The sequence below is a fragment of the Perca fluviatilis genome, chromosome 11 (genome assembly GCF_010015445.1).
Source record: "Perca fluviatilis chromosome 11, GENO_Pfluv_1.0, whole genome shotgun sequence".
Classification (NCBI taxonomy): domain Eukaryota; kingdom Metazoa; phylum Chordata; class Actinopteri; order Perciformes; family Percidae; genus Perca; species Perca fluviatilis.
This window is the reverse complement of record NC_053122.1, coordinates 36372361-36400323: the sequence shown is the minus strand read 5'-3', so window position 1 is coordinate 36400323 and position 27963 is coordinate 36372361.

The window sequence follows — 27963 nt, the reverse complement described above, 5'->3', positions numbered from 1 at the left end:
TCAATTGAATTGAATTGAATAGAATTTAGAATTTGTCTTGTTTTATGGATCTGGTGCCCCATAAACATGTGCCTTCCAGTCGTATCATTAGTCAGAGTACAGTTGAACATTTCACTGCCTTATTTGACCCTGAGTTGATGTCAGTTAGATAAGTCCATACATACCCTTCTCATCTCCGTGCGTATCCTAACTCTGTCTGACGCACCCACCGCTAGCCTAGCTTAGCACAGATCCTGGAGGTAACCGGCTCCATCCAGCCTACTGCTCCAAATAAGTGACAAAATAATGCTAACGTGTTCCTATTTACATGTTGTGATTCGTATAGTCACAGCGTGTACACATAACAAGGTCACATGACACACAGCCATCTTCTAACCGTATACATACTGGGAACTATATTCTCAGAAGGCGAAGCACTGCTACGTCTACTACTTGGACGCAGTGATTTGCTTGCAGCACTTGAGCAGCCCCGTGGTGAGGAGCAGAGAGTAACAACAGTGCTTTTCAGGTGTTGCGCTAATCACTCTGCCCATGTAGCAGTGCTTGGCCTTCAGAGAATATAGTTCCCAGTATGTATGCGGTTAGAAGATGGCTGTGTGTCATGTGACCTTGTTATTTGTACACGCTGTGACTATACAAATCACAACATGTAAATAGGAGAATGTTGGCGTTACTATGTCACTTATTGGGAGCAGTAGGCTAGATGGAGCTGGTTACCTCTAGGATCTGTGCTAAGCTAGGCTAGATGGAGCCGGTTACCTCCAGGATCTGGGCTAAGCTAGGCTAGCGGTGGGTGCATCAGACAGAGTTAGGACACGCACGGAGATGAGAAGGGTATGTATGGACTTATCTAACTCTGGGGGATACGCTGAATAAGACAAAGTCCCAATAAGTTGGCGTGCTCCTTTAAAAGAGTTTATTGCTGTAAGTAGACAGGTCTCAGGTGTTTTCACAGCGATACAGTGACGGCGCTGCTCCTGGGTTCATCAGCTCCTCATCAAAGGATTAGAGGACTGAGATTGGACCTTGATAAACACGAGAGAGAGAGAGAGAGAGGGGTACATTAGCATGTATTATCTCCCTGAGGAGCTCCATTCAGCAGCTGAACACACAGTCTCAGTTCATTGACTTCCTGGCAGCTGATGAAACCTGCTCTTTTATTTCGCCGCAGACACCTGGAAGGCTGATGTGTCGCACAAAAACAAGCTTTCTTCCCTTCCTTGTGTCTCCTCTCTGTCTCCTTCGTTCTTCCCATGTGGGAATACGTTACACCTAAGTGGGCTTATTGTTCTAAACATCACTTTTCTAGTCTCATATCTTTGTCTCTCCTTCTCTTATTACCTTCCACCATTTCCTGTATCTCATTCTATTTCGGATGAAACACATGACTGTACCTTAAAGCAGTCTTAGAGGTCTTTGTGTTGTCTCTCTGAGGTGGTTGTAGCCCTAGTAACCTCATCAGGAGGAGTTAGAGCTATAGTGCGTAGTCTCTGTCTTCCACCTTTTCGAGTTTCTAAGTAATGACAACAAGGCCATCGGAGCATCCACATGACACAAGCCTTCGGTAGCCTCACGTTGCCAGACTTTCCTTCACAGTGCTGTGGAGGAGGGTCTGACTGGTCCACACAGCATTCCAGGATGGGATAAAAATGTGCTCTGGTTTATTGGCATTTCTATAAACCAATCACAATAGTCTTGGGCGGCACTAGGCGCCGGACAGAGCAACGGTGCCTCTGCAAAATAGCCTCGGGAAGGAACTTGTTTTGGTTGAACGTGTGTACATTCAAAGGTTGTTTTAGTCGTGCAACAGAAAACTCAGATTGGACAGATAGTCTAGCTAGCTGTCTGGATTTACCCTGCAGAGATCTGAGGAGCAGTTAACCGTAGTCCTCAGAAATCCACCGGAGGTTAGAACGTCATCACAAAGAAAGAGGAAGGTAACGGACATCCGGTGTAAAATGATGGATGTCCGGCGGAATTTCCGCCAGCACCGGAGCAATCCCAGAAATGAAACGTAGTCGATATAGACTAAGCCTTGGGTGAACGCGTGAAAATCGCAGGACGACACCATTGTGTAAACATAGTCATACTGAGAAATCCAGAGAGAGTTGTGTGGTACTGATAGGCTCAATTAGCTTTGCAGCAACTCATTTGGCAACGGCTTGAATGTAACGGCTGTCATTAATATAAAATAGTTGCACACTACAGTATAGCTTTAACGCATGCACCTTGACACAAACAAAAAAATCATTCATGAATCTGGATAATAAACAACATCTTATCTTCAACCCGGTCTCACGTCAGGTCATGAAATAGTCACGTTATTTTGATTTATTAATTTGTGTACAGGTCACGGTTTTGACGTTTATTTTGTGTACGACATTTACGTGTCCGGTCCACGACTTAATAGATTCAATAACGTGACCATATCACGAACTGCCATGAGACCGGGCTGCTTATCTTATCTTACTTTACTAAATATGTTACAGGGTAGTACTGGACCATTCCTGGTGAAATCAGACAGTCAGTATGTAAGCTTACATCATCCATTGGCAAAAAGATGTGATGACTACAAGATGGCATTCCTCTCTTCTTCAGCTTCCATTAAAATGAACGACTTCCAGTGTTCATTAAGTCATGAAAATTTTTTGCGAATATTTGCGTAGACTCTGTGGCTCGTCGGGACTGGAGGATGTAAACATATAGCTCATTCTAAGTATTTGAGCAAATGACCATTGCTGTGTGAGCTGTAGGCTGTTTTTACAAGAGGCATATTGTCAAAATTAGAGCTTTGACATAATGTGCACAGCCTATTATGAAATGTTCTGTAGGTACAGAAAGCACATCCTGAACGACTAGCCTATAACGCTCATTTCAACACACATTTTAAAGGCAGCAGAGGAGACAGATAGACAAGAAAGCCGTCTTCAAATCCAACTGGGCTTCAAAGTAATTCTCTGCTCTTTGCTCTGGTCATGCTTTCCTATGCTTTACCTTGGACTGGCACGTGGAAAACTTGCTTCTGGTTTGATCTTTCCTTCCTCCAGACAGACAGCAGACAGACAGAGAATGCTGGGTGGGCTGGAGGTGGTGGATAAAGGTCAAGATTGAGATGAAGAATTCATGATTTCGGGTTGCTTCTGTTGCACATTCTGCTCGTCTTTGATTTATTTATTTTTTATTTGAATTCCTCCCACATAAGAAGTTGCCTGTCTCGTTAGTGTTGCTGCAAACTCTTCAGCAGCCTAATTAGAGAGACAGAAGCAGTTATCCGTCTCAACGTCTGTTGAATCCTGGTCTAATGTCCCTTAATACGTTCAAGCATACACCAGCATGATGTGTTCACAACATCTTAATTAGTGTGTGTCAAATCCGTTTTGTTTGTCATTTAAACGTATGTACAGTGCATACGGAAAGTATTCACAGCGCTTCACTTTTTCAACATTTTTTTATGTTATAGCCTTATTCCAAAATGGATTAAATTAATTTTTTTCCTCAAAATTCTACACATAATACCCCATAACGACACCTTAAAAAAAGTTTGTTTGAGATTTGTGCAAATTTATTAAAAATAAAAAAACAAAGAAATCACTTGTACATAAGTATTCACAGCCTTTGTGATCAAGGTCAAAATTGAGCTCAGGTGCATTCTGTTTCCTCTGATCATCCTTGAGATGTTTCTACAGCTTAATTTGAGTCCAACTGTGGTAAATTCAGTTGATTGGACATGATTTGGAAAGGCCCACACCTGTCTATATAAGGGCCCACAGTTAACAGTTCACGTCAGACCACAAAACAAGCATGAAGTCAAAGGAATTGTCTGTAGACCTCTGAGACAGGATTGTCTCGATGCACAGATCTGGGGAAGGGTACAGAACAATTTCTGCTGCTTTACAGGTCCCAATGAGCACAGTGACCTCCATCATCCGTAAATGGAAGAAGTTTGGAACTACCAGGACTCTTCCTAGAGCTGGCCGTCCCTCTAAACTGAGTGATCGGGGGAGAAGGGCTTTAGTTAGGGAGGTGACCAATAACCCGATGGTCACTCTGACAGAGCTCCAGGGTTCCTCTGTGGAGAGAGGAGAACTTCCAGAAGGACGACCATCGCTGCAGCACTCCACCAATCAGGCCTGTATGGTAGAGTGGTCAGACAGAAGCCACTCCTTAGTAAAAGGCACATGGCAGCCCACCTGGAGTTTGCCAAAAGGCACCTGAAAGACTCTCAGACCATGAGAAACAAAAATCTCTGGTCTGATGAGACAAAGATTGAACTATTTGGCGTGAATGCCAAGCGTTATGTTTGGAGGACACCAGGCACCGCTCATCACCTGGCCAATATCATCCCTAAAGTGAAGCATGGTGGTGGCAGCATCATGCTGTGGGGATGGTTTTCAGCGGCAGGAACTGGGAGACTAGTCAGGATTGAGGGAAAGATGAATGCAGCAATGTACAGAGACATCTTGGAAGAAAACCTGCTTCAGAGCGCTCTTGACCTCAGACTGGGGCGACGGTTCATCTTTCAACAGGACAACGACCCTAAGCACACAGCCAAGATATCGAAGGAGTGGCTTCAGGACAGCTCTGTAAACGTCCTAGAGTGGCCCAGCCAGATCCCAGACTTGAATCCCATTGAACATCTCTGGAGGGATCTGAAAATGGCTGTGCACCAACGCTCCCCATCCAACCTGAGGGAGCTCGAGACGTTCTGTAAAGATGAATGGGCGAAACTGGATGTAACATGTAAAAAGTGAAGCGCTGTGAATACTTTCCGTATGCACTGTACTTTCTTAAATGAATTTGCCACATTTCCTTCTTTGACTTTTGGATGCTCGGCATCCACACCGTTGCATAATCGCACACATTGCTGTCAGCTCAGAGCAATGCATCCGTGTGTGTGTGTCCATCAGCTGGATGTGTTTGCTGTTTATACAATTCTGTGGAATTCATGTCTGCTGTCACCTATCTCCGTGCGTCTGCACTGAACATATTTACAGTCGGATCAGTCTGAGCCCACAGGACTCAGTGTAACCAATAAGCACAGGAAGTGTCGACGCCTCTAACAGCTGTTGCCAGCGGTGATGATTTGAAAAACTAGTTTTAAATCCTGTTGGAATGTTTTACAAAATAGTCCCTACTTAAGGACTACTTGCTTCTTCTTTTTTAGCTTTCAAACGAGACTGTCCTCCCCGAAAAAGTGCATAATTTGTTTTTACAAGCAGCAATTACGACCCTTGTTTACGTTTTATTGGTAGGCGGCACCACAAGGATGGAATGGTTGGTATTTCCTGCCACCTCTAGGGGTGCTAATTTACGCGGGTGGTATTTCATTCAGGAGAGACTTCGTTGCAGATATGCAAAGATGTATTGTACATATGCATAGTATGAAAAGTACAAGTCTTTGGAGATTAGAGATTTAAATAATTTTTAAAGGAGTATAGAAGCCGAGACATAGCCCCCTGATCTCCGTCTCCCGGAGACGGAACCCGAAGACAAAACGAAGGAGCTGTCTACCGGAAGGGGACTCAGGGTGCCGCGGTTGACGATGACCTGAGGTGAAAGGGGAGGAGGAAGGTTGCACGTTTGCCTGAAAAGACAGCTGACAGCAACAGAGAAAAGACATTTAAAGCAGGATGTCATGCTGTGATTGGATCATGAACTTCGTGGCCAATTCTGGTTGGTTTACTGAAAAGTGAACGCCTCAAAACAGCTGAATAGTTTTAGGAAGAGAGCGGTTATTAGAAGTCTTCCTGAAAGAATTTGCGCTGAGCTGCATTAGAGGGGAGGACAAATGACCGATACTGCTGTATGGTTTGGAGGACTTGTTCCAAACTCGTCTAATAGCTTTCACCAGCAGGTGGACTTAGTGCCGAATGGAGATGGTTCAGTCAGTAGCGTAGGTAGAAATCACAGTGTGGAGCACAGAGAAAATCAGGTGGGCCTAGCCAAGACCAATCTTAATGGTTCCGATACACATATGTTAACCTGATGCGGATGACACTCAAAAAGTAAATACATCCAGGACAGGGTCAAACCAAACCCCCCGGCCCGTCTGTTATGCTCTGCTACTGCCAATCAGCTCGCTCACTGCCTCAATAAGGCGGGGGGGGCAGGTGCTCTGTCCGTAGGGAGTTGGGTTGGGAACCGGAGGGTCGCAGCTCAAGTCTACATATGAACAAAAGTACGGTGGTTGGACTGGTAGATGGAGAGATGCCAGTTCACCTCCTGGGCACTGCCAAGGTGCTCTTGAGCAAGGCACCAACCCCCCCCAACTGCTCTGGGCGCCTGTCCAGCAATTGCAGCCCACTCACTCTGACATCTCTCCATTTGTGCATGTATAGGACCTGAGCATGTGTGTGTATTCCAGGCCTGTGTGTAATGTGTGTTCTAACAACAGAGTGAAGAAATTGTAATTTCCCTTGGGGGATTATTAATAAATTATTATTATCATTAAGACGGGTACCCGGCTACCGCTCAACACCCCCCTCGACTGTTTGCTGTCCTGGCTCCACAATGGTGGAACCAGCTCCCCATTGACACCGGGACAGCAGAAATTCTACACATCTTTGGACTGAAAACTTATCTGTTCACACTGCACCTTGGCTCAAAGCACAGCATCTTCTTTCTCTCATTGTCTCTCAATGTAGTGCTGGAAGTAGATCAGCATATTTGATGAATTTAATTTACTTACATCATTCTTCTTTTTGGGTCGTACCCACGTGGCTGAATGCACTTACTGTAAGTTGCTTTGCATAAAAGCGTCAGCTAAAACAATTTAACGTTTCATTATGTGCTAAAACATTTTTTACATTTACAGGCCTTTTATTTGATCGGACAGGTTAAAGTGGAGAGAGAGGGGGAATGACATGCTGCAAAGGGCCGCAGGCTGGAACCAAACCCCTGGCTGCCGCGGCAAGGACTAAGGCTCTGTATATGGGTATGCGCTCTACCACGTGAGCTAACCAGGAGCCCATGTGCTCAACATGTTGATTCAATTATTATTATCTCTACAAGGATCCATTGGTCAATAAAAAAAAAAAAAAAAAAGGAACTATTAAAGTGAGTCATTTATTACACTAATAATTGTTTGGTATCAATAAAGAGTATGCTTTAGACTATGTGTTTGTATTTAATAGATTCATACAAACAGTTGTATTGTTTTTATCAGTAATTGTTTTTCATTTTATGCTTTTGGTTGTAGCTAACAATTCTAACTTTTATCTTCATGTTAAGATCTTCTGAGCTGCATATTTAGCATGAAATAGAAGTTTATCTATTCATTTATTTCACGCCTGACCTGATCTCCACTCCACTGTGTATCATTTTCATTTTGCTTCTATAGCAAGTGCAGGTAAATGCTTGACATGAGGAACTTGTGATTTTCAATCTCTGGAGAAGAAGTTCTGAGGTGCAATTAGCCAAGCGGGGCCATTAGCCTGTCTGTGAGGCCTTTGTGAGGCGAGTCAGCGGGGGCCTTCGGCTGCGTCTTCGCTGCAGGGCCTAATGAGGCTTGTCCGAGCCAAGGGCAGCTCAGACATGGGAAACCACGATCCATTTCAACGGTCAGAGCTGACAAATCATTTCAGCTGATTTTCATCTTATCTTTCAGTGATCTTTTAATGGTCTTCAAAACAAATAGTAAAAAGGTCAAAAAATAAAAATAAGACCCTGCCTTCTTAATTTGCAGTGGAAATGAATCAACGCCACAAGTTTATTTTTTATTTTTTAACATGTCTTTCAACTTTCAGTACCAAAGCAGCCCCGGCAATTAACATGCTTTCCTTCACTTACCTCAGAAGCGATTTAGTTCCTTTTGTCACATATCAGCCTTTGGATGGAGCTGAACGAACGGATTGGATTTGGTTTTACAAGGATGTCTTTGTGTGTTTTGGATTTGCATATTTTAGGAAGGTCAAGGCTAAAGAGGACGTTTGAAAGGCCAAATTTCTCCTTTGTTTCATCAAAGGTCAGTAATCAGGATGGGATGACCTGGCCTCTGACATCAGAGGAGAGGATTCCCATGAGATTAGGCATTAAAACCACAAACGCACACAAAAATCATGAAGCTCTTATTAGCTGCATCGATAAAAGCTGTACACATCAATAGCAGGTCTGGGCTTTTTGCCATACAGCCTCTATAAACCTGCGACACACTGGCTGATATTTAGGATTTACAGCAGGAATTCACCTCTCAAAGGAAGTAAATTAACCAGCCTGAAGATGTGAGGAGGCGAAGCCTCAACAAATGACATCATTGTTGTGTGTTAGCGGGGGCTCAGAGAGGACATTGATGGGAGGCGAGGCGTTGATAATTCCTTCAGGTACGAGGCTTTGGTTGGCTGTGATCTCCGTATTTTTAGCTTTCCTCATTCTGTTCCAGACGACACGCTCAGACTGTGAAAAATGGGTGATAATTACACAGAGCTGAGAGGGATGGGACTGGGCCCAGTCCAGCTCTGCTGATGGGAAGAATGGTTTGACACTAACGGCCCACAATCCTCTGCTCTGTTCCATTCCAGACTGCCATTGACTGGTTAAGACAAAGCTGTAGGCTAATCATCTCTGTGATCCAAGTCTTCACTGTGTAGCGTAAGTCTTCTAGAAGAGAGATGCCATTGGCTCAAAGTCCAGAGCCAATCACATGTAACTGTATGTGAAGAAAACCAAAACTTGATCCCATTGTTAATTTCTTTTTCTTATTTTCCTTTTTTTTTCTCGTTATCTAATGTTTCAGCTTTAAAGCTTAAAAAGCGTAGTTCTACATTTTGGTAAATTATCATTCTTGCAAGATGGATATCGGTTAGGTTATTTTGGTATAAAGACTGGAAACGGGGGAACCAGCTAGCCTGGCTCTGTAACCAGTAACTTCCTTCAGACCAGGGGTCTTCAACTTCTTTAAGGCCAGGGACCCCTTAGCTGAAAGAGAGACCACGTAGGGACCCCCTAACGCATATATTGTATACAATTAAGTTGCATATTAAACTGGGCAGAATGGAAAAAGAAATGGTTATGTATGCATCTTGTTTTGATGTTAAACATCCATCCTGAAGGCACAGTGACTTCTTGAAGCTACATTGTGTAAGAATTTCTCCCATCTGGCGGTGAAATTGTATATGACAACCAACTAAATATTACTTTCTTGGCCTTCATCCTACGGCGGAGGTATGTCCCTCTTTTTGGCTAATGTATTTTAAAGATGGAGGCGCTACATGGCTGCCGTCATTCAAGGGAGTCACTCGTACGTATTCTGAATGATTCTGAATGTCAGATTCTACGCTTACGAGAATACTTTGATTAGTTGGTGGAAGTAATTACACATAAATGAGCACATATTTATGAAAAATCAAAGTTTTTTTTTCATAAGAATCAATTAAAAAAATTACAGAATGTAGGTTTAAGCTTACTGGCTACCATAGTTACCTATAGTAAGCTTATCTTCAACTGAGACATCATGGGAGTTTCTTTAGGTCTATTTCTTTGTCAGAAAGTAGTTCCAGTCAAAACTGTTTACGGTTGACTGTGAATTGTCCAGAAAAACATGGACATTGTTTATAGAAAGATATAAGAAATCTCAGAGACCAAAACTAGGGTTAAGATGGTATGCTTTGCTTTAATTCGGGTGAACAGATCCTTTAATGTCTGTTAATGCTTGTTCTCAAGAATCCCTGGGTTTACAAGAGGGCATAGTTTATTAATCTCAATTGATTTTTAATTACTGTAAACAGCATTCATTTAATCACAGTTAAGATTCTGTACTGCTGAAAGTCACCATAACGGTGTCAGTTTTCATTTTCATATTTATTCATTACATAAAGAAACTGATGATGTAATGTGAGATTTTTTCTTCTCTTTAGTCGGGTCAGGGCATTCGTTAATTCCACAGTGACAAAAAGGGAATATTAAGCATCTAATTAGTCTTGGCAGAACATAAATGAGTGTAACTATGAATAACTGACCTGCTGAATCACGGTGGCTCTCTGACACCTTGGAGGAGAATTAAAATGTATAGGTAATGTATATGTAAGAGGGATAACATAGAGGCAAAATATACGATTAGATAAGAAGACAATTCCACACCTCCTCTTGCTCCTCTCCTCTCCGCTCCTCTGATTACCTATTACCACATTATTTGCCTTCCTGGCACTAAAGGAGCAATAATCCATTAACCCTTTGAACCTGCAGCCACTGAAGCACAAACAGCTCCACTCTGATTCAGTAGAGTCATTAGCATCTCCATTAATTCTCCACACGCAGCAGTTCGGCTCCTGTAGACAACCATTCAAACAGCCAGTGGACGAAACAAGCTTCAGTTACTGAGAAGAGGCTCATTACAGCAGAGTGACTCATCTATCCATCCATCCATCTATCAGTCCGTCCGTCCATCCATTTTTCTCTGCTTATCTGAGGCAGCAACGTTTTCCAGCTCTTCCTGGGGAACCTCGAGGCATTCCATGGCCAGACAAGATATATAAGCTCTTCAGCATGTTCTGGGTTTACCCCGGGGCCTCTTACCATTTGGACGTGCCTGGAAAACGGGAGGCACCAAGCAGGCTTCCTGGTCAGATGTCTGAACCACCTCAACTGGCCAGGGACTCAGTTGTTCCTAATTTTCAGCTTGGAGAGAAAGTCACAGTTGTAACAAAGCTGTGCAGGTGGAACATTACGACACTGAATCAACAGATGATTGGTGACATTTTGATGGCGAGCGCTTACACAGTCCTGAGCTCTGAGCAATGTTTCAGCTCACAGATAAAAATGCTGAATTGTCGGCTGATTGCTTGACCTTTCCCAGCAAAGTGCTGATGGGAAATTAGGTGCTTAACTTATTTTGTGTCAGTCGGAGCATTAGTGTCGGTGTAGATCGAGTCTGACCTTTGACGGGACTCTGACATGAGGTAAAAAAAATGTCTGACAGTTTTACGCACAGGTGTCGTCATTTCAAGAGCATCAAGTTCTTCAAGGAAACTGCTGTGCAAGGTTTCGTCATCCAAGGCTTCACTCAATCTTATTGAGTTTAATGTGACATCCATAATGATGGATGACACATACAGTAGGATGTAAAACGTGACGGGAAATAAGAAGCGGAACCTTGAATGTCAGCGGAAATTAAGGACGGGCTTTTTATCTGCTGCTACAGAACATCAAAAAAGGCAGGCTGTTGACGGGGTCCAATTGGTCAGTTAGGACAGAAGACAAACATTTCTATCATTTAATGTGGTTTATTATATGTGGAATAATAAAAGCAACTTGTATACAAGTATACAAGCAATAAAACGAAAAGATCACATGACACACACATCGATGTGGACCACCCTACTTCACCCTGGGGCTCCGTAGAATGGCCCCAATTCCCTAAATCAGACAGTTAATATACTATTCTACTCGGCCATAGTCTTCTCCCGTTGGTTGGCTGGGGCCAGGTACTTTTGGCCCCCTGGAAGCACTCAGGTGTGTCCACGCCTCTTTGCGCTCTCCTGGTCCAATGGTTCTTCAGTCGCTCCCATAGGGAGGATCATAAGTCATGAGACTCTTACATGACTTCTCACATGACCACACTCATTACAGTTGTTTCACAACCTATGTCTCTCATCCTGTCTCTAGGTATTTTGTACTTTTCCACTGTCCCATACTGATGTAACCTGTCAATACCCACACATTTGACATGAGCACAGTTATGCTTGTCCTTACCTCTACCCGCGTTTCCTAAAAACATGTAACTTCTTAGTAATGTCATTATCATATTAAGACACTTTAGCATTTTCATTTTAATTATTTCCTCACACTGTTCTCATGACCATTCGTACATATAGCTACAAAAAGTAAAGCACTGTAATTCGTATGTATTTACTGCTACATACACCAAATTTTACTGATGCTGTGGTCCTTGTAGGGAGGAGGTCGGGGTGGATGGTTATCGCAGAGCTTTGAAGCCGGGGAGTGGAGTTTGCTTCCAGGGGAGAACAATCAACTTTTATGCAGGAAACAGGTGTTCATTCTTCGGGAGTGTTTTAAAGCTATAGTGCGTAGTTTCTGTCGCTCCCCCATGAGGAATTCTAAATAATGACAAAAAAACTGTTGGCGCGTCCACATGATACAAGCCTTCCGTGATCGCGCACAGCTCCCACCCCTCCCCCATACAGTTACTAGTAACCCAGGAGGAAAAAAAATCACGATGGACTCTTCAGAAAAGGTCAATATCTTCACTCAAGTTTCTGCGTGATGGAGTCGCCAACGACACAATCTTCTGAACATAGTCATACTTGGAAATCCAGAGAGAGTTGTGTGGAGCTCATAGTCTTAATTACCTTTGTAGCAACTCATTTGGCAATGGCTTGAATGTAACGGACGTTCATTAATATCAAAAAGTTACGCACTAAAGCTTTAATCCAAAACCACAATCTTTTTTTCCAAATTTAACAAATCGGTTCTGTGCCTAAACTTAACTGTTGTCGCTTCATAACGCTCACTTTTAGTCGACTAAACTTAACCGTAATGCCCTCTGAAGCGGCTGTCACCTCGCGGTGCCCTGTACCCAGCTCACAGCCACCTTTTATCGGCTAAACTCAACTCTGGGAGCTGTCATCGCTGTCATGTGATTGGCCGGCGGACGCCTAATTTTGTAGGAATCTAATACGAATTGGTGTGCATGAACTTTCGTACAAACCATACAAATCGTTCATGACAATGCGTTGAAAAAGGAGTTGGTGGAGACCAAACCAGAGCTAGAAAGTGAGAGAACATTGGACTCAAACACAACTCCAAATATATTATTATGCGTTGTGACGGTTCTTTTGTATTTCAGGAATATAAGTTATTAGTTCAGCTGTGATTTGAACTGATCATATCAGCTTTTTCCTGTAGCCGCACTTGCTGCCACCACGTGTGCTGCAGCAGCTGATCTTCTCCTGCACCGTGCTGCTGTTGGAAACAATTGATGCCCAGAGTTTTTGTTAATGGAAGCAGACCGCTGCAAGGAAATGTCCTCACCTGTTGTGGAATTGAGGTCAAAGCTTTCACAAGGTTTGTTTTGTTGGTGAATGCAACAACTGCCAGTAGCATCTTACCTTTCTCGCTTTCTGTCTCTCTCTCTCTCTCTCTCTCTTTCTCTGTCTGCCTGTCTCTCAGTCTCTTGGTGGTCAGTAATCGAAGTTTACATGGGAGTAGAGATAGTTTGCTCAGATCAGCCCCGCTGCTGTCAGCAGGAGATTGGTTGAGGGAAAAGAAATCTCAGCTGTGACAGGAAGAAGCCCTGCAGAGAAAAATGGTCGACAGCAAGAAAGACAGAAGAGGAGTGAGATAAAGAAAAGAGAGAACAAGGTGATGAGAGACAGACGGAGAGAGACGGACAGGAAAAGGACAGCATTGGCACAATGAGAGAGAGAAAGAATGTGAAGGACAAACTGGATCTAAATGGAGAGTGTAGCCTGAGGCAGCGCTGACTGCATTAAGAGTTAGTGAAGAGCAGGAAATGGTGTTATTACCAAGTAGTGTGAAGCAGGTTATTAGAAATGAATAATTGTGCAAATTTGGGCAATTTCCTTTTTATAGGTTGGTGCCTGAAACCAGAACAGCAGTACTGCAGTATTTTATAAAATGGCTCCAACCAATATGTGATACAAAACCCTCAGAGCAGTCAGACTTCAGCACGCTCTAACCCCACGTTTTATTTATCAGACATTTTTCTTTCAAGAAGAAATTAATTCACACAATGTGGGAAAAGGAAGTAGGGGGATTTGGGTTGAAATAAGCACTCTGCAATTTCAACCTAGCTCTTTAATACAGTATTCCAGTTAACACTTCAACCTTTAATCTTCTGCAAATGCATCTGGACCAAAATCCATTTAAACGTTTATTTTTTACATTCTCAACAATCTCTTTTATCTAATAATGTGACCTGCTTTCAACACCTTGTGTTCTAATGAGTTCCCAGATCTCTCAAGTGTCCCATCCAAGTACCTTGACTTAAAGGAGGAGTTTAACAAAGCACGGGCCACTTCGCTTCCCCCACACCGCCTGCATGATTGCACCATTAACCTCCTCCCAGGCTCATCACCGCCAAGGGGGAGACTCTTCTCTCTGTCGGCTCCTGAAACCAAGGCCATGGATGAATACATTAAAGTGCCCATATTATGAAAAAAACACTTTTTCTGGGATTTGGGGTGTTCTTTTGTGTCTCTGGTGCTTCCACACACAAAACAAACTTTGAAAAAAATCCATCCATGCTGTTTTGAGTGAGATACAGTTTCTGAATGTGTCCTGCCTTCAGTCTCCTGGTGAGCTGTTCAAAATCGGCTCGGACTGTGATGTCACAATCCGAAATGAGCTGGCTAACCGCAACCGTTAGCTCGTAGCGTTAGCATTAGCATGCTAACGCTAATGCTAACACTAGCATGGTACCTCGTTCTCAATAGCAAAGCACTGCTACAACACACACAAGTTCACCATAATCTACAAAAGAACTACTTACATGTGCGCCCTCATTTAGAAGTCTCCCAGCTAATCCTGCCTTGTAACTGACTGAAGTTGGAGAAACAGCCTGTCTTTTACTTCTATGGAGCTAGCTAGCTGACATGATCTACATCTGAACTACTGAGCATGTGCGAGTGCAATCAAAGATAGTACAGAAGAAGAAGAAGAAAAGAGGTCTCACTCTGTAGCTAAAACAGAAACCAGGTGAAAAGAGGATCTGCAGTAGTGAGAGAGAGCTGTGCAGTACAACAAAAATATGGTGTTTTTTGAAAATTAAACCATGTAAACCTATTCTGGTACAACCTTAAAATACAATTATGAACCTGAAAATGAGTATAATATGGGCGCTTTAAAAACTCACTGGCAGCAGGCATCATCCGCCCGTCTTTTCTTTGTGGATAAGAAGGACAAGACCCTCCGGCCCTGCATCGATTTCTGTGGTTTAAATGAACAGGTTAAGAACAGGTACCCCCTCCCACTTATCTCTTCTGCATTTGAACTGTTACAAGGGGCTTCTGTGTTTACCAAACTGGATCACAGGAATGCCTATCATCTTGTTCGGATTCGGGAGGTGGATGAGTAGAAAACTGCCTTCAATACCCCCAGAGGCCACTACGAGTACCTGGTTATTCCTTTCGGACTCACTAATGCTCCTGAAGTATTACAAGCCTTAGTAAATGATGTACTCTGGGATTTTCTCAATGTCTTTGTATTTGTATATCTTGATGATGTACTCATTTTCTCTAAGTCTGAATAGGAACATGTGCACACCAGAGACTCCTGGACAATCAGCTGTTCGTGAAGGCGAAGAAGTCTCAGTTCCATGCCACTGAGGTGTCATTCTTGGGCTCCATCATTTCAGTCGGACATATTCAAATGGATCCAGCCAAGGTCAAAGGTGGTGGATTGGCCAGTTTCCACCTCTCAAAGAAGCTTCAACAGTTCCTGGGGTTTGCCAATTTCTGTCGTAGGTTTACCCGCAACTATAGTTCTGTGGCAGCTCCCCTGACAGCCCTCACCTCCCAGAACATTGGCTTTCTATGGTCCACTGCTGCTGACAGGGTGTTTAGGGAGTTAAAGTCCCGGTTTTCTTCTGCTCTTATTCTCATTCTTCCAGATCCAGAATGCCAATTTATTGTGGGAGATGTGGAAGGGGGGGGGAGGCAGTCCTGTCTCAGCGGTCAGCAGGGGACCATGTGCTTTCTTCTCCCAAAAGTTGTCCCCAGCAGAAAGGAATTATGATGTTGGAAACCGGGAGTTGCTGGCTGTCAAGATGGCTCTTGAGGAGTGGAGGCACTGGTTGGAGGGGGCGAAGCATCCGTTTCTGGTGTCAACATCCGGTCAGCCAAGCAGTTTAATTCCCATCAGGCAAGCTGGGCGTTATTCTTTAACAGTTTTGACTTTACCGTTTTGACTCTTATTGCCCAGGTTCAAGGATTGTCAAACCAGATGCCCTGTCCCATCAGTTCCAGTCAGACCACAACCTGAGAGTATCCTCCCTAGTATCATTGGTGTTGTGACATGGGACATGTAAAACGGTCTCAGGCCGACCATTTGGCTCCCAGTGCTTGCCCTGATAATTGTCTGTTTGCGCCTGTTAATCTCCACTCTCAGGTTCTCCAGTTTGGACATTCTTCACACCTAGCCTGTCACCCGGGTGTTAGGTGCACCATGGCTCTGCTTAAGCAATGTTTCTCTCAGCACAAGACAGATCACCATGCCCCTTTCTGCCACCTTGAGTCACTGCCCATTCCTCGTTGTCCATGGTCCCACATATTACTGGACTTTGTCACCGGACTGCCTCCCTCAGATGGTAACACCACCATTCTTGCCATTGTGAATAGATTTTCAAAATCTGCTTTGTTTGTTTTGCTCTGTTTGTTCCATTGCCCAAACTACCCTCTGCTAAAGAAACAGCTGAACTTATGTTGCATCATGTTTTTCATCTGCATGGCCTTCCCTTTGACATCGTTTCAGACCGGGAACCACAGTTCACTTCTCGTTTTCTGAGTTTTGCCAGCTGTTGGGGGCCACAGTCAGCCTATCCTCTGGTTTCCACCCTCAATCCAATGGACAGACTGAACACATGAATCAGGAAATGGAGTCCCAGAACCCGCCCTCTTGGTCCAAGCAGCTTTGGGTTGGATATCCCCACTACACAATACACTCCCAAGTTCGGCAACGGGGCTTTCTCCTTTCCAGTGCTCTCGAGGATATCAACCGCCACTGTTCCCAGAGCAGGAGCGAGAAGTCAGTGTCCCATCTGTTCAGGTGTACATCCAGTGTGGTCGGCGCACCTGGTTGCAGGCCCGTTCTGCACTCCTGTGTTCATCCAACCGTTACCAGAAGAGTGCCAACCGGCGCCGGACCACTGCAACCTGCTACACTCCTGGTCAAAAGGTTTGGCTGTCCACAAATGACCTTCCACTCCGGGTGGAATCTAGGAAGTTGGCCCCATTGTTTGTGGGTCCGTTCTCCATCAGTAACGTCATTAACCCTGCAGCAGTTTGTCTCTGCCTTCCTCACTCCATGAGGATTCATCCCACTTTTCACATCTCCAAGGTCAAACCCCTCAAGGAGAGCCAGTTCCAGACCAGTTCCAGACCAAGACCAAGTTCTGATCAAGTCGCGACGATAGGGAAGGGGTTTTCAGTACCTAGTTAATTGGGAGGGTTACGGTCCTGAAGAGTGTTCATGGGTTCCGGCTCGCTACATCCTGGACCCTGACCTCGTCTCGGCCTTCCATAGGGAACATTCTTACCAGCCTTGTGGGACGTCGGGGGCCGTCCCTAGAAGGGGTGGGGGTTCTGTCACAACTTCAGCCAGGCTTTAATTTTCCATTGTCTGTTTCTTATTATTTTTTTCTTATTTTCTTATTTACTAACTCTCATGTGATTTCAGACTCTGCCACTCCCTCCTGCTATGCATTACCTGCTGATCCCATTCACCTGGCCTGCCCCACCCCCACGCTCACCTGCTCCTCATCAGCTAATCAATCCCTCAGTATATTACCAGTACATTTCCTTGCCAGACTGTATTGTGTGTTACTGCCAGGCTCTCCAGCATTTCTTAATCTGTTTTTGCCTGTTCTGAACTTCCTTGCCTGTTTGTTTTTGGACTTTGGACTGTGTTACTGATCTCCCGGTTTTGACCCTGCCTTGAATCTTGTTGAGTAAACTGAACTTTCCTTACAACTCTGACTGTCTCACTGTCGTGCTATTGGGTTCTTGTCTGCCATTTTGTAAAACCTGATAGTATCATAGCTTGTAGTATTTCACTATGCAGATATACAAACAAGGGCACACTGAAACTGCAAAAACGTCATACGTGGAACTGCCTAAACTTTAGTGCCTTCAAATGAAGAGGAATGGAACACATATCAACCTTTTTTTCCATCAAATGAACAAGGTGCAAATTCTTAACATTTAGTACGCTAGATAAGCAGAAAATTATTATTTTCTTGCTTAATTCCCACAGCTGCTGTTGAGTGAAGAGTAGTCTTGCATTGCCTTAGTGCTGGGGTATGGTCTGGCTACAACTAGGATAGGAATGTTCAAAGCAATGTTCAATCCGTTGAACCAGACTAAAGGCAAATTGGTTGTACGTAGGCTGTGTGTGTGTGTGTGTGTGTGTGTGTGTGTGTGTGTGTGTGTAGTAGAGCGAGTGACAGTGATTAGCTTTGGAGCAAGAAACAAAGTCTCCCCTGTGCTTTCTGATCCTGGTCGGTAAACTGTAGCAGGAAAAGTTAACCCTCTTCTTGATTTTTTTGTTGTTCACAGAGAAGGAGAACCCAGAAATGAGTAGGAGGAAATGAGTAGGAGGAACTGCAACGCTACCACGACCAAGCAGACCCATCAACGTGAAGTTACATTTCTTGGGAGGATGCAAGTCAGGCTACGGCGTAGGGTCCGAATCTACGTGCGGATGCATACCTATGGCGTAGATTCAACACAGAAGCATAAATCAAGACAGACCAGGAGAGTTCCAAATTAAGGAAGCTATATAGGCTCTATCAGTTTTTTTGCTCTGTTGAATAAGAAGCAATGCCAAGGGAGCTTTCCTCTTCGTATCCATTTTTCCACAAACAAATAGTCAGAACTAACGGTAGCCTTTATTACTACACCACAAAGCTTCCAGCGACACTTATTCTGTGATGCCAGACCTAATAAACGTCTTACTTCTTTGCCACTCTGTGGTGTGACTGTGCAGTCAACCTAAACGTTTAATAGTGTCACCATGTTGTCCACTGAACTGTGGTCAGTTCTAGGTCCTATAAGCAGGTTGACGTCTTGGTCTGGTCCAGATCCATCAGTGTTCTCAGAGCATCCAGTAATCTGCAGACAGGCTCTCTTTCCTAATAGCAGGTTTAGTCTGCTGACCCTCTCCTCGACATTTCACGCTGTTGAGCCACTTTCTCTCTTTTAGTGAGTTTTGTTCCAGATGAGAGCAGCTGTCAGTCACAGCTGACGGACTAGAGATGCTCACAGGTTGTTAAGACCCTGAAGCCTCCTGTTGTGAAGCTCAGGGTCTAATATCACGCTTCACAACACTCCCTCAGGGATCCCCGGCTGGGTACAGGCCTCCAAAATCAGTCAGGCGTTCATGCAGTCCTGCGGCGAAGCTCTGGGCTGATGTCATGCTCAGTGCCCCACAGCTATAAGAATAGTGAGTTCATCAGTCAGTAAAACAGTGATACCCAGCCCAATAATAACATAACCTCATACCAAATGTCATGACAATTTGCAATTTTAGCACATAAACACAGTTCTATAAGCTATTCAACTTAAACTTGCTCCCTCCCATAAGAATGTCTGTAACTGTGTGATATTAAAATGGTATGCATGTTGGCAATGCTTTGTGAGCACAGAGCAGTGATGTTGAGCAAAGTGTGGCATGCAAGCAGGAATCATACACATTCCCTTCCAAGCATTTGTGACAATTCTAGCACTCATATAACTCCACAGCTTCATCATGTCATTCAACAGGCTTTGTAAACTGCACCACAGCAAACCAAGCAGTATTAGTTTTGACATTAACTTTGCCACATTAATCTAGTAGTACATAAAACAGTTCATAAAAACGCTGAGTGCGACTGCCCCTCAGTAGGTCCAGTGTGATGAGGTTTTACCAAACTTCAAATCCACTGCAGAGCAAACACACCCAAGACAAGTGCAAATACATTTTGTCTGCCCTCCACATGCATTTTAATTGATGCAAACTAGCCTTCTTACACATTTTGGGCCTCTTACTTTGTCACATCACTTCCCCGTTTGCTCTCGTGATAATTACTACAGCCACGACAGGTCGCCGCGTAAACAAGACATGTAATTATCGGCCCAAGTGGTCGTTTCCTGGGTGAGGACAGGCAGAAAATACATATGTAACTGCCCATCAACTTAAAACAGACATTTAGGTGTCAGGTGTTGTGATTGAATACCGATTCGTCAGGTTTTCATTTAGCCTTTGTATTGTAGATTCCTGTTTAAAAGAAATGATTTCAGTCCTACTGACTCCAGGCTACATCCCTCGGCATAAATCTGCACGTAAAAATGCCACCTGACACCTTCATTAATCACAAACCAGAGTAACTAAACATTAATGTTCTGCAGTGTATACATTTCCGTTTACCGTTCCTTGCTTCTGATCAAACCTGCCTCCTCTGTTTCATTTGCCAGCAGTACTCATCGATTCAACAGTCATTACACACCTCTCTATTGACTCCAAATGCCCACATGTGAAATTCTGTTATTAATTATTCAAACATCTTCTTTTCTCTGTGTTGTGTGTGTACCTTCTGTAGATTTCTGAATGTCTTTCGATAAACAAGATGTTTGTTTGATCCTGTTGTCACTTTAAAAGAAAAAGCTAAACAACAAGATTTATTCAAAGAGATATAGATTGGTCCATAGAGACATATTCTGTGAGAAAATAAAATTGTTGTGGTATACCTAAATAAGTGTCAGCGACAGAATGAGGATGATGCTGTGGGACTTTCTGTTTCGTTCGCAGACACACATTTTGAGTTTGTGTCAGTTAAAACTCTATTCGGGATGCTATTTCCTTTTATAGCGGGAGAAATGAAAGGAATAATATAGAGATAAGCTTCTGGATCAACATGACATTTCAACCAAAAGGTATTTACCAGACACTCTGTCACCACGTCTCTCTGCCTGATCTGAGATATATCAGTTATTGTATATCCTTTATATTTGACAAAGCTTTGGGAGCTCTGATGTCTCTTATCTTAAAAAGAGACGTTTCCACTTTCGGAGGTTGTTAGAGTGTCAGGTGAGATAAACCAAACACAGCTTCATCGGTTCAGGTAATTCACCCTATTTTCATGTATATGTTTTCTCCTGTGGGACATTTTGTGAATAAATCTAATCGGAGTAAAGTGTATAAAGAACTGAAGCACAACTTTTAGAAAGAAAGAACATTTCCATTTCTGAGGCTGTTTGATTTCAATCAGATACACTTCTACAAGCGCAGACATGTCGTGCTTTATTCAGACAATTTCCTTGGAAAGACTGATGAATTCAACAGATATAGTCTTCAAAAAAGAAAAAGGAAAGAAAGTAGGCCTATACCTGGTTGTAAAATTATATTTTGCCTCAAAGTACTCGTCTGTGGAGGTTCTACCTTTCTCTGTCCATCACCGCTGAACCAACAGACACCGAAACGTTCATCTCATTGAAGCAAACTACCACCTCATTCTTTAAATGATAGTCTACTACAGTTGATATTTTACGTCACTGAAACAAGCAACCCACATACACATACAGTACCAGTCAAAAGTTTGGACAAGCTTGCCCATTCAAGTGAATGAGAAAGCGTGTCTAAACTTCTGACTGGTACTGTACACTTCCTACATACATCTATCATCTATCATGTTTGTCAGTGAGAGGTCACAGAGCTGAACCAGCCCCCAAGTGATGGAGTACCCAAGTGCTGGACTCCGACTCGAGTCGCTATTCTCTGGACTCGTGACTCGACTTGGACTTGAACTCGGAGTCAAGGATTTATGAAATCGGACTCGAACATTGATGAAGTACTCGGAAGTGGGATGAAGTTTCTGACTATTTTTATGTGTAATAGGCGGTGATGGAGTACTCTGCTATTCTCTGGACTCGTGACTCGACTCAGACTTGACTCTTCTTTGGTGACTCGGACTCAAACACTGGGGACTTGAGACTTGACTCAGACTTGACAGTTGGTGACTCGACTACAACCTTGCATAGCCCTAATGGCTACATCATTCAAAGTTAATAGTATGTAGTAGATGGGCTTTGGGTCCATTTAACTACTACCTCAACTCCTTTAAAGTGCTCACAGTTTCTTTTTTTTTAACTTGCATAAATGCATAAATGTGCAGTAGTTGTTGAAAGGGACAACTCTAGAACACATTAGTGCCTTCAAATGTAAAAATGAATCTACAATAACACTAAATTAATGAATCCCCAGGCCCATACATGACTGGCTGATATCCAGCTGGCCACTACACAAGTTTGACTCTGAGTGTGTGTGTGTGTGTGTGTCTGGTTTTGTGTAGGTGGCTGCCTCTCTGTTTGCCAGTTCATCTAAACACAGTATTTTATTTGCAATCCTCCACTGTATGTCAAACTAATGATAAGATCTTGTCAGGAAGTGAATTTCTCCAGAATAATTTAATCTTCCTCTGACTCTGCTGGCTGACCATCCATCCATCCTTCCATCCATCCTTGCTGCCAGTCTGCATATTATGTTCGACTGCCAATATTTTGGATAATTGAACTATTTTGGATAAAGCTCTTCTTTTTCTCTGGGCTAACAGCATAGTTGCATTGATAGCGAGGAAGAACTGCACATTGGCAGCAGTTAATGGAACAAGCAAATCAATCTGCATTCAAAGAAATCACTATACAACAGAAAATAAATCCAATTAAATCTATATTAAATGTAATATTAATCACTCGTTACGTTCTGTGTGTGGACTGAAGGTTGGAGTCACAGTGGTGATTATGATCTGCATGATTCATTTCCTCCCCGGTTGAGCTGCTGCTCTCCAATAACGGATGATTTTGGATCTGATGAATTTCCTTTCAACAACATTTTTAATCAAGCAGGTAAATTGAACTGCTATTTTCAGGTTTAATGAAAGCCTATTTCCCTCTTTTCCCCAAATTAGGTCATTAATGGATAATCATAGGGAAGCTCAGCTGGAATCCATGTACAAGTCCAGAGAACTAGTACTTATTTAATGATTTTGTTAAATTGCTTTAAAACATGTTTAAATTCTGAGGGATATTTTCGGATATTGATCGTTTGAGTACGTATGTACCTATAAAAACATTGTGTTAAATCTGCACATCGTATACTAGCCTATTCGATCCCGATCAATAGAGTTGCTACTCTCTTCATAATCACATGTTAAAAATCTTTTGTCATAATAACACAGAGCCTCCTGAGCTTCCATATTTAAATTATTGTATGTGAAAATACTAGCCTGGTTCATTCACAGCCCATTTCCAAAGGGGCATCACCAACGGACGCCGCTCAAATGCCTCTGGGCGCAATTGGATGGTCCTTCAACCAATCAGACCAAAGATCCGGGTGACGTAGCAGCAACAGCGGCATCAACGGGTTGCTGCGCTTCGGTGGCCGCCATGTTGAATGTAAACAAAAAGCTGATCGCCGTCGCTGCGCTATCGCCATTGTGTAAAGCTCGACGGTTGTGATTGGTGCCTTGATTTGGAAAAATTGGAATATGGCTTGAATGGGCTCTTGGCCAGACTGACTTGCACAGCAAATCTCAAATTTGCCGGAAGTTCGGGTTTTCCCAGGCTATGAAAATACAGTATTAAATGCTGTATTTGTGTTCCAGTTGCTGTCCAATTCTGATCAATGGATTAGCAGGGAGGATATTGTTAAACCATACTGTAAAACATCTAATGAAATCTGCCTTTGAGCCATGTATACATCAGTTCTAGCTGGGATTTTGTCCATTGCACTTCTTTGTATACAGTGAGGTATATGGCCATCTTATTGTATCTGCATATTCTATATGATTTGTATTTAAGCTTTGGGTAACAAAGAAACCCAGATGAACTTTAGCCTCCTTTCAGAAGACACATCTGGAAAAAGTGTTATCAATGGGGCCCATTTCAGGAGAATGTGAAACCGCAGAGATTGCCAAGGACTGCAACTCTGCTACAGGAGAAACCGGTGATTCAGCTAGACAAAGCAGTACAAGACCAGTTCGAAAAAGGGTCAGACCAAAACGGTATGATAACTAGGATTGAAGTGCTTTTAGGGAAGTCAACTCGGCTCCCATGTCAGTGTACGAGAGAAAATAGTGGTGAAGGGAAATTTAGAGTGCAGTGGGAAGATAGCCATGGAAGGGTCTTAGATCTGTTAGGAGCATTAACACCGAGAAAGTATGCATTATTGAATGATAAGAGAAGACTGAAGATTGAAGGTGATTGCAGTCTTTATGTGTACAACTCCCAGCATGAGGATCAAGGTAATTATAGATGTACTTTTTACAATCCGCAGTTTGAAAGTGAGGGACTAGAGTCAGGATGCAGAGTTAACATAGTGACTCTGGTGGTGATAGGTGGAAATAAGAGCATGGAGTTTCAAGCTGTTGGAGAAACAAAAGAATCAACAACAATGGTATCTACACTTCAGCCAAATGTAACTTGTTTTGAGAAATGCTACCTGGGAAGACCAAGGGGAATACATGTGCACTTATTTAGATCCAGAGTTTAAATTTGTTCCGTTTCAGAATTATTGGGTAGCAGGTCATGTGACCCGCAAGGTGACACTTATGATGAAAGATTTAAAGCCTGTTGAAGTTTCTACAGTCACCAAAGGAGTTCAGGAACCGTATACTACAGTAATCATTCCAAGAGGTAATAATACACAGAGGACATCTGTCACATTGCCCACGATAATAAGTAAGAGTGACAATACACCAACTAAATCAAATATCTTAGTAACAACTTTGAAAAACGTGCATGTTTCAACAGCGAAAACATCTTTTGTAACTATGATGTCGACACCGATTCGGAAATTAAAAGATGTAGTGGATGTAACTCAGAAGCCTATATTACAGTTGGAATTCAGTGCAAATAACAGCAAGGACATTTTTGAAATAAAAGATCAAATAGAAGAAGAGAATAATGTAGATTCATCTGAAACAGTGCAGGATACCATCCCGGAGGAACAAAATGAGTTCTTTAATTTTGAGGGAACAGTACAGGATATGACTGATCAATACCGTTCGATGCAGAAGAGAGAAGCTACATGAAAGGCATATGGTTTTGATTCTTCTGCTTTGCAAATTACAGATAAATGGGAAGGAATTTATGGTTCCAGCAGTTAACTCATTCTGTGAGATCAGTTAGGAGATTGACTGGTCCATGTTTGTTGAAAATTCCAGCACCAGGTACATGGGATTCAATTTTGGAGGCAGTGGCACAACCTTTATCCACAATGTGTCAATCTTATGCTTTGTCATGGTTGTTGTATCAGCAACGATCAGCAGTAGATGTAGTGATGTCTTTGTCATCACAGTTGTTTAAGCCTAAACGTGATTGTTCTTGGTTAAATGGATTAGCCTATGTGAATTTGCTAGATCGGAAAGAAAATAAGTTAACAGCGGCTCCTGAAGCAATGGAGGTGACACCCGCGAGAGCTAAGGGATGTTTTTGTTCAAATAAAACGTATGATGGACCTGGGATGTTTATGGGAATATCAGACTGTGATGATTATATGATGACTTTGGGTAAGCATGGACATAAAGCTAGTAATGAGACATATAAAGTGACTTTTTATGTTCCGTCTAGTAAAAAGGTTAAGACTTTGATGGTGAGAGATCAGCTTTTGCCTGGCAACGTGACTATAGGGAATTTTCAAGATATTTGGTGGATTTGTGATGATAAAGCCTACATATTTTTACCCTATGGGTGGACAGGATGTTGTTACATGGCGACATTGAAGCTTCCATATGAGGTTTATACCATCCAGAAAGGGGAAGCACCTGATACAGCTCAATCTGAACATAGTTCCGGAAGTAGGATGAAGAGAGATATGGCACAATTTCATAATCTTGAGTCCTATCATTGGAGGATAAGTCTAGGAGAGAAGTGGGGAATTGGACTTTTTCCATGGTATGGAGTAACATTTTTGGCAGATCATATTGACAATATTACCTATACTTTGCAGGGCTTTGCAAATGAGACGATACGAGGATTTAATTACTTGTCAAATACTCAAAGAAGCCACAGACTAACGTTGTTGAAACATGATATGGCTCTGGATTACATTTTAGCCAAACAAGGTGGCTTATGTGTGGCTTTGAATTTGACAGGGGATGACTGTTATACTTTGATTCCTGATAGCTCTGATAATATCACTAGTGTTATAGATGCACTGAAGAGTATAAGAGATGCGTTTGGTCCATCGGAAGGAGCTGGATGGTCTGCAAATGCTTGGTTGCAGGACCAATTGGGACCAGTAGGAGCAGTAGTGGTTCAAATTTTAGTAGCAGCACTTGTAGCGCTATGTGTGACGTTTTGTTTTTGTACTTTGTTATTGACTTTTGCAAAGGCTATGATATTGAGATGGGTTGGTGTTGTGATGCCTGGAGATAGTACTCAGATGCCTTTGCTAAATGTGACTGATTTAGACGGAGATGAAGAAGTGACACAAGATGGGGTATTGATGGAAAGATATCCCTTCTAAATATTTGATTCTGCCGTCATCTTGACATTTCTTTGAATGCTGTTTAATGTTTTATTATTAATCAATGGGGGGAAATGGAATGTGATTCATGTTTATATTATCATGTTCATATTATTTTTGTTGTTCTTTCATATTCATTTTTCTATTTTACTATGTTCTTTTGCAAAGATACTTGTTGTGTTTTCTTTTCTTCCAGAGTATATGGGGGATGTGCAAAGGGAGACTCAAATACTTGAATATGGACAATAAAATGGACTGGATAACTCTGAACAAGGAGATGTTCAGATTCCATCAACACTACACTGAAAGTTCAACACTGCGAAGGAGTTGCAGTGGATACATTCTTATGTTTTTTCTGACATATATACATATATTTGCATGAATATTATTTACTTTTTGTCATTCTTTTGTATTAAACAGTTCGAAGAATAATGTTTTGTTGTGGGATACATGTGGATACCTCAGATGTTTTTTTAATGTTTTTCGACGTGCAGGGACAGTGGGGTTTAGGTAAGGCGAGGTCCTTTCCCAGATCCGATGGGTCGACCAGTCTGAATTTGGACATTATTCTGATTTTATTTTGATTCCTGAGGCTGTCATATGTATTCGATTACACCAAGACATTACATGAATTGATAAAAAGATTTCTAATTGATCTGGAGTGCCGAGGTGGTCGCCTGGGGCAGAGGGTCCGTGAGAGAATTTTCCTGTCTAGATTGATTGATGGATATTTGGAAAGAAGCTGCCAGACAGGTTTTTCACTCTCACACTCCATAAAATGTTTGTTTACATTTCCTGATATTGTTCACACTCTATGAAAACTTGTGTTATTTTGTAATAATCTTACTCTTTTTTTTTTTCGAGACTTAATTAGTCTCGAAGGGGGGAAATATGAGGTATATGGCCATCTTATTGTATCTGCATATTCTATATGATTTGTATTTAAGCTTTGGGTAACAAAGAAACCCAGATGAACTTTAGCCTACTTTCAGAAGACACATCTGGAAAAAGTGTTATCAATGGGGCCCTCCAGGACAGAGACAGTTGGCATGAAGCCATTGGTCAGTTATCGATCCCACCCCAAATCATGGAAAATACACATGTGGCACACACACAAAGAACTTTAGAGTGACTTTAGAGAATCTGAGAAGCTGTCCTCTCCGAGCTCTGCAGGGCTTGTAATTTGATGCTGATTTCTCGAATGTGAATAAACCTTTATAATCAAGAAACAGTGTCAGCGGATTCCTCTCCACATAGCATTACAGCATCGCTACCAATTATACCACAACAGTTATTCCTTGTTGAGACTGATCTAAAAACTGCTCTCATTCTACACCAAAAATAAAACGTACAGTACTTCCTGTGTGGCAGGGGAGTCTACTGACATGTCTTTAAGTACTGTAAATATAACAATATACACTCACTGGTCACATTATTAGGTACAGCTTGCTGGAATCAGGTTGGACCACCTTTTACCTTGGCATAGATTCAACAAGGTGCTGCAAATATTTCTCAGAGATTTTGGTCCATGTTGACATGACAGCATCACGCAGTTGCTGCAGATTGGTCGGCCTAACATCCAAGATGTGAATCTCCAGTTCCAACACATCCCAAAGGGGCTCTAATAGTTTGAGATCTGGTGACTGTGGAGGCCACTTGAGTACAGTGAACACATTGTCATTTTCAAGAAACCAGTATCAGAGGACTTGAGCTTTGCAACATGGCTCGTCATCCTGCTGGAAGAGGCTATTAGAAGATGGGTGCACTGTGTTT